Source organism: Benincasa hispida, chromosome 4 (assembly GCF_027475165.1).
Source record: "Benincasa hispida cultivar pf3 chromosome 4, pf3_genome.v1.1, whole genome shotgun sequence".
Taxonomy (NCBI): Eukaryota; Viridiplantae; Streptophyta; class Magnoliopsida; order Cucurbitales; family Cucurbitaceae; genus Benincasa; species Benincasa hispida.
The window spans coordinates 24,458,988-24,471,077 of NC_143481.1; the positions used below are offsets into that span (position 1 = coordinate 24,458,988).

General features: G+C 37.6%; 1 long non-coding RNA gene across 1 annotated transcript; it reads right to left on the reverse strand.

Moving 5' to 3' along the window:
* Positions 1-7,554: 7,554 nt before the first annotated feature.
* LOC150036592 (uncharacterized) lies at positions 7,555-10,524 on the reverse strand. Its single transcript, XR_016529271.1, has 3 exons — positions 9,956-10,524; positions 8,460-9,482; positions 7,555-8,243 (listed from the first exon to the last, which is right to left on the reverse strand). It is a non-coding gene; the product is annotated as an uncharacterized LOC150036592 (long non-coding RNA).
* Between the last annotated feature and the right edge of the window lie 1,566 nt (positions 10,525-12,090).

Genomic DNA, 12,090 nt, shown 5'->3' on the forward strand with positions numbered 1-12,090 from the left:
ACTTTCTTACCTGTTGCCATATTAAAGTTGATCCGAATCCTCTTGTCCATTGCCGCTTATTATAATTATGAGATCTGGCAAATGGACGTCAAGACGACTTTTCTGAATGGCTATCTTAAGGAGACCATTTACATGGTGCAACCCAAAGGATTCATTGCACAAGGTCAAGAGCAAAAATTTTGCAAATTGAATCGGTCCATTTATGGGCTGAAACAGGTGTCTTGATCTTGGAATATTTGGTTTTATACTACGATCAAATCGTATGGCTTTGACCAAAATATTGATGAACCATGTGTTTACAAGAAGAATGTCCACAGTTCAGTAGTTTTTTTAGTGTTATATGTAGACAATATACTACTCATTGGGAATGATGTAGGTCTACTGACTACAGTTAAGAATTAACTAGCAACCCAATTCCAAATGAAAGATTTAGGAGAGACTGAATTTGTTCTGGGTATACAGATTTTTTTGGATCGTAAGAACAAGGTGCTAGTGTTATCTCAGGCATCGTATATTGACAAGATCTTTTTCAAGTACTTGATGCAGGACTCCAAAAGGGTCCTACTACCATTCAGGCATGGAGTCACTTTTTCTAAGGTCACATGTCCTAAGATGCCTCAAGAGGTTAAGGAAATGAGACGGGTCCTATATGCGTCTGCCGTTGGCAGTTTGATGTATGCGATGCTTTGCACTAGACCAAACATCTGCTATACTGTGGGAATAGTCAATAGATATCAATCTAACCCAGGCTAGGGTTACTGGACTGCAATTAAGAATATCCTCAAGTATCTTTAGAGAATGAGGGATGCTCGTATATGGGTCTAGGGATTTGATCCTTACTAGATACACAGATTCTGACTTTCAGACTGATAAGGACTCTCGAAAGTTTACTTTAGAGTCAGTTTTTACTTTTAATTGAGGAGCCGTAGTGTGGCGGAGCCTTAAGCAGGGGTGCATCATCGACTCCACGATGGAGGTAGAATACGTAGCGGCTTATGAAGTTGCTAAAGAGGTCGTTTGGCTCAGAAAGTTCTTGATAGAGCTAGAAGTTGTTCAAGATATGTCTAGGCCTATCACCCTCTATTGTGATAATAGTGATGTTGTGGTGAACTCCAAAGAGCTCAGAAGTCACAGGCACAGCAAACACATAGAGCGGAAGTATCATCTGATCCCCGAGATAGTGCATCGAAGAGACGTGATCATCACGAAGATCGCCTCGGAGTAAAACATTGCTGACCCATTTATGAAGGCTATCATGGATATAGTGTTCGATGATCACCTTTAGAGCATGGGTTTACGGGACTGCCCGCGGTTGGACTAGGGAAAGTGGGAGATTTTATTGTATTGGGTTTTTATGCCCTAGTTTATTGTTTTTGTAATTGTTTATGTACACCTCACTTCACTTTAGGACAAGTGGGAGATTGTTGGGGTTGATGCCCTAAAGTCTCGTGTCCCATAGTTTGTAAACACTTTTTGTACGAACACTTGTGATGTATAATATATGATATTTACTTCACTTCTTGACTTTGCACATTTAGATGTTTTATTTGCATTACCACAAACCAATAAACTTAAAATCCCTGGTTGTCTTTATGTAACCTAAGCATGTATGTGGTGACATACAAGTGGATCATGTCTTAAGTGACAACCAAAATGGTCTGCAGTATATGGATATAGGAGGGAAACCTTATCCTGGTAATGCTACGGACACGATCCGCTTTGTGGAATAGTTACAAGTGTTGTGACTTGTCATAGATGGTCTGATCCTGATCATTCGTGTAGGGGACATGCGAGCGGGGGCGTCCTATACAAGGAGTTTATATAAGACCTGACCACGAAGTGTTAATGTCTCGTCATATAACTCTGTTCATGATAGAGAATTCACTTCACTTCACTAGAATGACCATAGGTAACATGACCTCAATCCTGAGTGAGTTGGGAACTCTTGCCATTGAGGGCGATCCTTTGATTTGCATGGGTGCGAGTGGCCAGAGCGTCGACTCAAACCTACCACTTTGGGGATTCATCTGATTTGGGAGCTGGGAATTCAGCTTCACAAGATGGAGTCCACATGACCCACTTGTACTTACGAGCATCTATGAAGGGTCATCGTACTGATGATTGGTTATATCCAATGAACATAGAAATATATCTCTTGTAAAAAGAGTTCAACTGTCGGTCTTTAATGGAATGCCTAGCAATTAACAGATGGTGAATATCGTGGCTAAAGAGTTTTGTCAGTTATTCACGTACGGTTGGAGCTTCGAGCCATAAGTCCATAAGATCCCCTTGCTAGCTTGGATAAAAGTTGAGAATAAGTTTTTGGGTCAGTTTGAAATGTTCAAATTGACAAGAGGAGTTCGATTATATTTGATATAATTGAATTAGTAAGCTAGCAAGGGGATCTTATGGACTTATGGCTCGAAGCTCCAACCGTACGTGAATAACTGACAAAACTCTTTAGCCACGATGTTCACCATCTGTTAATTGCTAGGCATTCCATTAAAGACTGACAGCTGAACTCTTTTTACAAGAGATATATTTCTATGTTCATTGGATATAACCAATCATCAGTACGATGACCCTTCATAGATGCTCGTAAGTACAATTGGGTCATCATACTCATGATTAATTATATCCGATGGACACAAAAATATATCTGTGGTAAGAAGAGTTCAGCTGTTGGTCTTTAGTGGAATGTCTAACAGTTAATGAATGGTGGATCTCGTAGCTAAAGAGTTTAGTCAGCTATTCACGGACCATTAGAGCTTCGAGCCACAGGTCCATTCGGTCCCCGGGTAGCTTGGATAAAGTCGAGAATAAGTGTTTGGGTTAATTTGAAATGTTCAAATTGACAAGAGGAGTTCGATTATATATGATATAATTGAACTAGTTAATTATATATGATATAATTAACTTTATGTACGAGATACTTTAATTTGGAGAAAATTGAATATAAATATGATTTATATCTAGTGGAGGAAAAATACTATGGTTAATATATGATATTTAACAATAGGTTATGAATAATTATCTATTAATTGGAAAATTATGGGATAATTGACCCGCGTCTCTTCTGTTTTCATAATGGATGAGTAAGATGGAGAATCGATTTGAGATGCGTAAATAACTCACGGTGTGTTAAGCATTGGATCAGAGCCCATACGATAGTGTTGAACGATCGCTTACTTATACGTTAGTTCTGAACAATCGTTTAGCGCTTACACCCGCGTGTGCATTTTACTAAACGATCACTTATCTTTTACTAAACGATCATTTAGTGCTCAAGTTTTTCTAAACGATCGTATAAATGATCACTTAGCTTTTCCTACACAATCGTATAGACAATCGTTTACCTTTTCCTACATGATCGTATGTTTCACCTAAATGATAGACGAGCCTTTCTCCCACTTGGTTGATTGCTGTATACGATCTCCCTTCCTCCCCCCCTCTACTAAATTCGAACAAAGCTTACCCTTTGGATTCTCACTCCGAGAATACTAAGGGCTTCGAGTGGTAGTGTCGTCCCCGTTTCCTTCTGTTCGTGTGGAGACTGTTCAACATAGGCGATTGGGAGTTGCTAAACGATAGCTTATTGTTCTAGAAAAAGCGAGATTTGCTATGTAGAAAAGTCTTCAACTGATATGAACTGTTGGTCTCTTATTTATTGATCCTTTAAGCATGCCAGTAATTTAACGTTGTGAATGCATATCTGTGTGTTTGAATGTATATGTGGAAATTCTGGCACAATGAATTGAAAAAGATTCGCTTCCGCTCATAGGTACTCTTGAATAAAAGTGCCTTCAAAATAAACATTAACATCAACATCAATTCAATTTCAACTCCACGAAACAAGTTTCTACGGAATCCTCGTGCGAACACTAATCGTCCAAGAAGATCGACAAACCCAAAGGCCGATCATTCAAGAAGATCAACATGCCTAAAGGCTAATTGTGTAAGAAGCTCAACAAGCCTAAAGGCCGATCGTCTAAGAAAATCATCAAGCCCAAAGGTCAATCATCCAAGAAGATCAACAAGTTAAAAGAGTGATCATCCAAGAAGATAAACCGACTTAAAGATTAAAGTTTATTTTAAACACATCAAAGAATTATATATTAGAGATTGTACTTGCTATGCTGAAATCAATACACAAAGTTAAAAATTCCAAGAACTAAGTTTTTCTAGAAACCTCGGGCGAACAAATTGGCATACCCAATGGTACATCTCTACCCTTCATCTTCCTCTCATCATCCAAGTCAATAAATTGGCAAATGGCACCAAAGAAAGTTGCATCCAAAGCTACCATCGCAAGTGACACTTACGCAGGACCTATCTCTCGCAGCCATTCAAAAGAGATCATGTAGGAACAAGAACACAATTTTGTCCTCACAAAGAAAATCTAGGAACAATTGACAGAATCTCCTAAAGGCGAGATCTTCATTAGAGAAAATCCTTTGTTCGACAAGTATGCACCTGCTTCTAATCAATAGAAAAAAGAATCACACTTTAAAGTAGTGTCTGTTATGATGGCAGACATGACGACCGAGTCGACCATGGCGGAGATAGAGAGAAAGATAAATCTCATAATGAAAGCTGTAGAAGAGAGAGATCATGAAATTGTTGCTTTAAGAGATCAAATGCATGCTCAAGAAACTACTGAGTCGAATCAATCTCCAGCTACAAAGGCCAATAACAAAGGAAAGATTGTCTTGCAGAAAAGTCAGCCACCACAATCCACCTCTGTTGCCTCCCTGTCAATTCAACAACTACAAGATATGATAAAAAAAACTTCATAAGAGCTCAGTATGAAGGACCGTCACAAACTTCTTTTTTGTACTCCAAGCCATACACCAAAAGAATTGATAAATTGAGAATGCCAGTTGTGTACCAACCTCCAAAGTTCCAACACTTCGATGGAAAATGCAATCCAAAGCAACATATTTCTCATTTCATTGAAACCTGCAAAAATGCAGAAACTGAAAGAGACCTGCTAGTTAAGCAATTTGTCAGAACCTTAAAAGGGAACACTTTTGATGGGTACACTGATTTGGAATCAGAAGTGATTGATAGTTGGGAACAACTAGAAAGAGAGTTCCTCAACCGCTTCTACAACACAAGGTGCACCGTTAGCATGATGGAGCTTACGATCACTAAACAGTAAGAGGGAGAGTCGGTCATAGACTACATCAATCGATGGAGAGCTTTGAGTTTGGATTGCAAAGATAGACTCACTGAATTATCGATAGTGGGGTTGTGCACCCAAGGCATGGACTGGATTTTCTCTACATTCTGCAATGGATAAAGCCTCATACATTTAAGAAGTTGGCAACACGCACTCATGATATGGAATTGAGCATCGCCAACAGGGGAGCTAAATATTTCCTAGTCCCTAAAGAGAGAAAGATAAAAAAGAAATCAAGGGCACCGAAGAGATCGTGAGTAGTGCCACAAGAGAATCTATGGTCGTTCATGTGGCCCCGCTGAAATATTCCTCCAAAGGAAAACAAACAAAATTTGAAAGAAGACATAATGAGGGTGAGAAACGTCGTCCAACTCTTAAAGAAAGACAAGAGAAGGTTTATCCATTCCCTGACTCTGATGTGGCATACATGCTAGAGCAACTGCTAGAGATGCAACTTATTCAGCTGCTGAAATGCAAGTGACCAGAACAAGTAGGAAAAGTAGATGATCCTAAATACTGCATGTATCATCAGGTCATTAGTCACCCAATTGAAAGATGCTTCGTGTTGAAGGAGAATTCTAAAGTTAGGTTGTGAAAAGAAGATTGAGTTGGATCTTGATGAAGTAGCTCAAACAAATCACGCCACAGTAATGACGACTTTAAGTGTTCCAACACCGTCTGTGTCTCATGATCAAAGAGAAGGCATGATCCAGTCTAGAACCTTGAACCTATAGTTGTTTGGTTCCAACAAGAGATTCAAATGATAGACCTCTAGATGAAAGATGAGTCTGTTGAAGATAATGACAAAAGGTGAATCCTTGTGACTCATCGAAAGAGAAGACAACCAGATTCCACGAAAAAAAGATTCATGCTCTTATCGAAGCTATAGAAGAAGGAACAAGACTCATAAAAAGAAAGGCAAAAAGATTCTATGGAAGTCTAAGCCTGCTAAAGAAGAAGACAATGATTTCCCTAAACTTTTACGACAAGTAACTTTAGTAGAACTTCTCCTAAGAGGCTTCCTCGATGATCATCCAGATGAAGTATCAGAAGTTATTGCATGTCACGCTTTCATCATAGTGGAAGTCAACAACAATCATGTAACTACTGAAAAAGTTGATGATTCAAAAGAAATTGAACAAATAATTTTTGTCTTTAATCGTACCAAGCCTTCAACTACTCGATCTTCAATCTTCCAAAGATTTTAGTATGGCCACGATAGAAGAAGAAAGCCAATGTCTAATGTCTACTGCAACTCGAACTTCAGCTTTCAAGAGGCTAAGTATCTTCACATCAAAGAAATATCAACCTTCAACATCTACTTTTGATCGTCTTAAGATGACAAGCGATCAACATAAAAGAAAGATGAAAACCTTGAAGGTAAGACCATTTCATGGAAAAAAAAACAACGAGAAGATTCACGCTCCCTTCACGCATGAAGGGGAAGTTTTCTGTTGATATAAATATAGAAGGTTCCTTGATGGTGAAGCCAACGCTCATCATATTGGTGAATCCTACAAATGAAGAGGATGGTCAAAACTATGGTAAAATAAGAGTTTCTGAAATTTAAATGTAGAAACTCCTCATTGCAAGAGCCTAAACTACATGTTGCTCCTAACCCGCATGAGCTTAAAAGGTGAACGGCCAAAAAGAAAAAAATCTTGAACTACGTCATGACTTGATCCCTTTGTACAAGGGTACGTAGGTAATTTAAAGAAATTGAAGTTCAGTCCATCAGAAAGGGTACCATAACCACCTAAGTATGACACTACAAGATTGATGTTGATCATCCTCATTAAAGAATGACAATCTAGATTGAAGATGTGCATCCCTATTGGGGGCAACATAACAAATTGAAGATGTTCATCCTAATGAGGTGATTTATCATGCAACGAAAGGGTGTGTGGATGCGATGATTATGCAAGTTTTCCTAACAAAGCCTAAGTATAAGCCTTCTTAGGGTCCTGGTACGTCCAGGGTCGAATGTAAGGATTATTCAGACAGATATGCGATAGACTTTATCTCTGATCTTATGGCTATTTTAAGTGTAAGAAGTTGGATGGTGATTTCTGATTTCTTAAGGTGATGGAATTAAATGCAAAGCGATATAAGAGTGGTTTTGTAACAAATATGCGATAAAGGGTTGAGAAGAGTTTTTGCTAACATTTCTTATGATATTCTACAAGTCATGCGATCGTGCTATACACAAATATTAAGCACTACATTTCTCAATGCATATGGACACATTTCCTATGTTTAGGATGCATGCGATGTGTAGGGATGCAGCATATAGAACTTATTTCTAAGTCTCCTCTACTCTTGCTTATGAGATCTAATCTGACTCTTTCAAGCCTAGAGTCTATGTCTTTAGACTACTCTTTCAAGTACTCAAAGTGATGAATGAAGCATACATATGACAAGATGATCACATGAAGTGCATAACTTAAGTTATGCTAGCTAAGTACTTCTCAACCCATTCTCAAATTTAGCTACTCATGTATGGCGTGAAAAAAATGAACATAGATTGAAATGTAATTTCCATTCTTGCAAATAAAATGCTCAAGTACAAAACAATAGATGATGTAAGTGTTAAGCCAAGTAAGCAGTGTCTTGCTTCCTCTAGCGTTTACACGACTTTTAGCACTCCAATTCTTTTCTAATTTGTAAACTTTTGCTCTCACAAGGGTTAGGTGTGGGTTAGTGTCTCTCTTTCGTGTTTTTTCAGTAGTCTTTCAACCTCCCAGAATTAATTCACACTCGGTTTGATAGCATTGAATGGTATTTATAGACTTCCAGAAAAAATGATTCTTCATCTCACTAATGATTGCGTGGATAGGTAGCATTAATTTCCATACCTTATCGCGTCGTCTGATGGTCACCGAAGGTTCAATGGATTTGCAACGGTATGGTCTTCAATGGCTGCCAACTGAATTTCTGATTTGACCGACGTCCCATCACGTTTTATCACATTAGGTCACCGCCTTTATGTAAGGTCATCACGCATTCATCTTTGAAGGACCATTGGATCGCCAACTCAGGAGATCGTGCTATCGTCTTGTTCCTGCACAGAAATACAAGATTAACTCAGTTTAAAGTCTTTTACGTGATGAAAGTTAGCGATCGTGATTTTGCTTTTAGTTTTGTGCATTCAATCGTAATATTGCCTATTTACTATCGCCTTCTCTCATTGTTTTAATAAATTGAGCTTTAATAACTTATTTCTACAAGTTATCACATCCCTTGTAAAGAGCTAACACAATGAATTAAAAGCACACACTTGGGATGGCGCTTCACTTTCTCTTTGAAGTCAAGTTCGGAGGTTTCACTACTTCCTCTTTGAAGTCAAATTTGGATGTTTCGTTTCTTGTTCTTTGAAGTTCAAGTTTGGTGTGACTTCCCTGCTTCCCTAAAAAATATTATTCCTTGCAGCTTCAATTCTTCTCTAAAAGTTGTTACGGTTCTTTCTCAACTACAAAGATGTTGGCGTTGTTACTTTTTCATCTCCAAGTTCGGGGATAAGATTGCTACTTTGATGGTTGCACTGATGTTTCTCTGTCTCCAAGTTTGAGGGTTGCATCGATGTTTCTCTGTCTCCAAGTTCGATGGTTGCACCGATGTTTCTTTGTCTCCAAGTTCGAGGGTTGCACCGATGTTTCTCTGTCTCCAAGTTTGAGGGTTGCATCGATGTTTCTCTGTCTCCATTTTCACAAATTAAGCGCAGCTTCGATCCATCTTCACAAATCAAACGCAGCTTCGCTCCATCTTCACAATTCAAGCACAGTTTTGCTCCATCTTCACAATTCAAGCGCAACGTTGCTCCATCTTCACAATTCAAGCGCAGCTTCGCTCCATCTTCACAATTCAAGTGCAGCTTCGCTCCATCTTCACAATTCAAGTGCAGCTTCGCTCAAGTTCGGTGCACTCCACCTCCCCAAAGTTCAAGTGCGGCTTCGCTCACGTTCAGTGCACTTCACCTCCCCAAAATTCAAGTGCAGCTTCGCTCAAGTTCGATGCACTCCACCTCCTCAAAAATCAAGTACGACTTTGCTCTAGTACGGTGCACTCCACCTCCCCAAAATTCAAGTGCGGCTTCGCTCAAATTTGGTGCACTCCACCTCTCCAAAATTCAAGCGCGGCTTCCCTCAAGTTCGATGCACTCCACCTCCCAAAATTCAAGTACGGCTTTGCTCATGTTCGGTGCACTCCACCTCTAAAGTCTAGTGTAGTTAGTTTCAGTTCATCTTCAAGCTTTGTTTGATGTTGCCACATTATTTACTTCACCATCCTAATAGGGTAACCCCTATAAAAAAAAGTGGGGGTAAATTGTTAAAAAAAATGGTGAATTAAAAAAATTAAGCATAAAAAAGAAGAGAAAAAAATTGAAAAAAAAAGATTTAAAAAAGGGAAAAAAATTGGAAAAAAAGAAAAGGAAAAGGTAAAAAAGAAGAAGAAAATAAAAAAATTGTAAAGAATAAGATGAAATAAAAAATAAAGAAAAGAAAGAAAATAAAGAAAAGAAAGAAAAGAAAAAACTAAAAGAAAACGTGAAAAAAAAAAAAGAAAAGAAAAAAGAAAACGGGAAAGAAAGAAAACAAGAAAAAAAGGAAAAGAAGATAGTTAAAGAAAAAAAAAAGAAGAAGAAAGAAAGAAAAGAAAGGGAAATCGTAAAGGAAAGAAAAAAAGAAAAAAATTAGGAAAAAATTAAGAAAAGAAAACAGAGATAAAAAGGAAAGAAAAGAAGAAAGCCCTGATTTTCCTCTCTTTCTTTCTCACCTATAGCCGCCCCTGAAGTTTCTCTCAGCCCTCAATCTCTACCTATTCTCTTCGTCGACAACCACCCATCAAACATAGAGGTGAGCGGCGGCGGACGGCCGACTTCCAAAGATGGCGATGTTGGAGGTGTTCAAAGATGGCGGCAACATCGATGACAAAAAAAAAAAAAAAACAGAGAAGGACAACAACATCACCCTTCCGACGGCCTCTACCATACAACAACGATGATGTAGGCAGCGACATTAATTGGTCATCCCCACTCGTTTTAGCGATATAAAAATGAAAAAGATTGAGGAATTATAAACAAAGATTGGTCATCCCTACTGGATGCCGCTCATTGAAGTAGCGAAGATATCGCAATATACAACCCATGATGACCATATACATGCCAGAGACCATGGAAACTGCTTCTTTGCATGCAGAAATAGCAAAAGTGGTAATATAAAAAAGATTACTTTTAGACTATCGATTGAAAAACTCCAATTCAAGATTCAACTCCATTCTTCCGTATCAAGTGAAGGCATTGGAAGGCTGGAGAGCTATTGAAAGCCAAAAAAAAAAAAAAAAAAAAAAACAGAAAGATGAGATGAAAGAGAGTTGAACACCAAGATGATAAAAACGATGTGTATTGCCTAGTATATATAGCTAAATTCTGACATGATTCTCTCATAATCTGTTGAAATTTCATAAGATTGTGTTATCTAAACTGATTCAAAATGTTGAATGTTTGGTTTGGAATTATGATTTTTAGCTAAAATTGGTTGAGATTGAAAAGAAAACCTAATGGATTGTCAGCCCAAATTCAAAGGGGGATTGTTGTTCAGTTCAAAAATCAATTGAATCCAAATTTAAGATCTTTGTAGTATATCAACTTTATCTTGAACAAAATTCCACCTTATTCAACTAAAAAAGTACGGAGTAATATCCAAATTTATCCGGACCTTAAGTCTAAATTCTAGGAAAAATCCAAAGTTATCAAAATTTCATATGAAAATTAGATTAATATTGGAATCACACTAAAATTCGGAGCCATTCTTTTATTCTTATCCAAACCAAGTTTTGGACTTCAATTTCATTTCAAATCATAAAAATTGAGCATATTCTAAATTTTTATCTCAATCTAAAGTTCATTTGAGATTCAATTATACCCCAATATTAAAACTTCGACATAATTTAAAGGCAACAATGTGGGTGTGCTTCAAGGTTTATCAAATCAAAGTAGAAGCAAGGAGAAAGACAAATTCTACCTTAGTTCAAATTAAATTCTACCTCCGAATACAAAAGTCAATTTTGACTAAAGTTCATCTTTTATGAACTTGACATAAAATATGTCAAGCCAAAAAAAATTCAAATAAATTTTTTTAGATAAATTCTCGTATTTTGATCACGATGATACATCAAATTAAAGGAGTCAAAATCATACTTTGTTTTCAAATTACATTTTTCGAGATTCATCTGTCGTATTGATGTGCATAAATCTTGAAAATGGGGCATTTGTTGGATGAGAAATTTCGACGAATCATAAGTTGCCATATCATCAACGAAAGCCTGAGCCTATTAGGAAAATTATAAGTTGGATAGGGCCTAGTAATTAAAGTCCTTCGAGCCCAACACAATTCAAGCCCATAGTGAAATTTTGGGCCAAATTAAAGATTGAGCCCAATTTGAGCCCAATAAAGCAATTTGGCCCAAACCCATGAGAAACCTCTATAAATAGAGGCATTACATCCTCATTTGGAGGAGGTGGGAAGAATGGAAGGCCAAAGCTCTTTTAAGATCTAAAGTTCTGAAGCTCCGAGGATCTGAAAAACACAACTCCTCTAAAGCTTTGAAGATCAGAAGGCATACTAAAGTTTTGAAGATTAGAAAACATATTAAAGCTTTGAATATTTAAGCTCCCAAGATCCAAGACTTAAGCTCTCAATATCCAAATACTAAAGCTTCCAATTCTTGAAAACCAATGCTCTAAAGCTCTCAAGTATTGAAAACTGAAGCTTCTCAAGTTCGAAGACTGAAGTTCTCAAATTCTGAAGATTTGAACTATTTGAAGCTTTGAAGATTAGAATATTTCAACAAACTAATTGTTTCTTCACAACCTACAAGCTGAAGATTCAATCTCCTCAAACCCAAGGGCC